General features: G+C 33.6%; 1 pseudogene; it reads left to right on the top strand.

The window, feature by feature from the left end:
* The first annotated feature begins 1,248 nt into the window (after positions 1 to 1,248).
* Positions 1,249 to 1,373, top strand: LOC132003086 (U4 spliceosomal RNA; annotated as a pseudogene).
* The last annotated feature ends 1,278 nt before the right edge of the window (positions 1,374 to 2,651 follow it).

Below are 2,651 nucleotides of genomic sequence, written 5' to 3' on the forward strand. Positions count from 1 at the left end.
ACGTTATCATTGCTCTCTCTCATCAGAATGGTGCTTTTGCTACAACTGATGAAGCCACACTGATGCCTTTATAATCACCCAAAGTCCACAGTTTACATCAAAATTTATTCTTGGTACTATATGTTCTATGCCTTTAGGGAAATGCATAACAACATGTATGGAACATTATACCATTACATATAGTATTTTTACTGCTTTAAAAATCCCTTGTGCTTCACCTATTCATCTATGCCCTCAATCTCCAGCTCCTTAGAATGACTTAATTTTTATTGTCTCCATAGTTTTGGCTTTTCTAGAATGTCATATATTTGGAATCAGGCAGTACATAACTTTTCAGATTGGCTTCTTCTACTTAGTAATATCATTTAAGGTCCCTCCCTGTCTTTCCATGGTTTAATAGTTGATTTCTTCTTGAAAATCCATTTCTTTATATTGGATCTTGAAGTCAGGTAGTGCTAGTCCTTCAATGTTGTCCCTCCTCAAAACTGTGTTGTCTATTCTGGGTCTTTTATCTCTTCCCTTAAGCTTTAGGAGCCCTTTGTCAACATCTACAAAATAATTTGAGGATATTTTTAATTAATGTATAGATCAAGCTGGGAAGAACTGACATCTTGACAATATCGAGTCCTCCTATATATGAACATGAAATATTGTTCCTTTTTTAGTTCTTTGATTTCATTCACGAGGTTTTTGTGGTTATGTCATACAGATCTTATACAAATTTTGCTAGAGCTGTACCTAAGTACTGCTAAGACAGTAGATCTCACAGGTGTTTTACCACAGTAATGATAATGACAAAACTAGAAACTGATGTCTGTGAAATAAGAAAAGGCCACAGAGTTAGCTTGTAGTTTTTTCTTCTTTATTTGCAATCAATTGGAAGACAACTTCTGGAGAACAACATGACTCTAATTTCTTTATAAGAAAGGACAGACTTTTATGTATAGATACAGGACCAAAGAATAACTTTGATTTTCACCTCTAGCCAAGTAATTTACTAATAGCTAACAGTTATTGAATGTTTGCTATCTGACAGGCCCTCAGTGCTTAACACACTCTTCCAAAGTGGTTGCATCATTTTCCATTCTCATCAGCAGCATAGGACAGTTCCAGTTTTTCCACATCGTTGTTAACACTTGTTACCTGACTTTTCAATTCAATTTCAATCTCACTTCTAGCCATCCCGGGGTGTCAAGTGATACCTCCTTGTATTTTTACATGCATTTTCCTGATTGCTAATAATGTTGAAGCTTTGCGCAGTGGCAGTATCGTAGCCAATGAGGTTTATCCGAGGCGCGATTATTGCTAATTGCTAATAATGTTGGGCATCTTTTCATGCTCTTATTCGCCATCTGTTTATCTTCTTTGGAGAAATATGTTCAGATCCTTTTTTTTTAATGGATTCTATTTGTTGTTGAGTTGTAAGAGTTATTTATATATTCTAGATACATGTCCCTTTGTTGGATGTAAGACTTGAAGACATTTTTTCCCATTCTGTAGGTTGTCCTTATACTTTCTTTACTGTATCCTTTGAAGTACAAAAGTTTTAATTTTGATGAAGTCCATTTTATCTATTTTTCCATTGTTGTGCATTCTGTTGGTGTCATAGCTAAGAATCTTTTGCCAAATTCAAGGTCATGAACATGTATTCATGTCTCCTTCTAAGCGTTTGTAATTTGAACTCTTACATTCAGGTCTCTGATCCATTTTGAGTCAAATTTTGCAGAAGATATTAAGTGAGGATCCACCTTTATTCTTTGTGACTTTCCAGTTGTCCCAGCACCATTTATTGAGAAGTACTGGCTCCCTTGTAGAAAATCATTTGATAATGTATATGTGGGCTTATTTTTGGACCCCCTATTCTATTCTATTGATCTACATGTTATCCTTGTGCCAACACCACACTTCAGTATTACCAAAAAAATATATTATCTTAATAATGACATTATAGTACCCTGTATTCATGGGACTGTAGTCTGGTATCCACTCTGAACATAACTTGTTTATATACACTTTTTTACTTAATTCCTACATTAATCTATACAGATAATATCATATATGCCAGGACCACCTGGCCTATGCCAATGCATTGCCCAGTGCCTCAAGGCTTTTCACATAATATATAATCTCTAAATAATTAGAGTTGACAATGGGTTTTATTCCTAATAAATATAAGGAAAGGGGATATTACTAAGCTGCAGAAAACCATAATACTGGAATTATGGTTGTTTGCATGCCCTGTCTCTATGAAATTCCACTCATAATTTATTATATAAATATTTCAAAAGTCTCACCAAGAAAATAATAGGCAACAACAACAGCAAAACATTTATCTCAACTGATAAACATGTTAAATTCAATCAACTTAAATTTTTATTGCTGACTCCTCATTTCAAGTTATAGATCTTAGTCTTCATGTGAGTTTCAAGATTTTAGAAGCTCACATAAACTGATTTAATAATGGCTGTGTGATAATTTTTATTTCTTGCTGTTTTCTACACTATACTAAATTATGTAACAAATGTTTACAATGCCCTAGAGTTATAATACCAATTTGTTGTACTGAAACGTTTTTTTGTTTAATTGACAAAGCTTCTCAATGCATAGTGATAATTAAGAATTTACATTTGGAATGCAACATTTTAAGAGGA

Source organism: Mustela nigripes, chromosome 15 (genome assembly GCF_022355385.1).
Source record: "Mustela nigripes isolate SB6536 chromosome 15, MUSNIG.SB6536, whole genome shotgun sequence".
NCBI lineage: Eukaryota > Metazoa > Chordata > Mammalia > Carnivora > Mustelidae > Mustela > Mustela nigripes.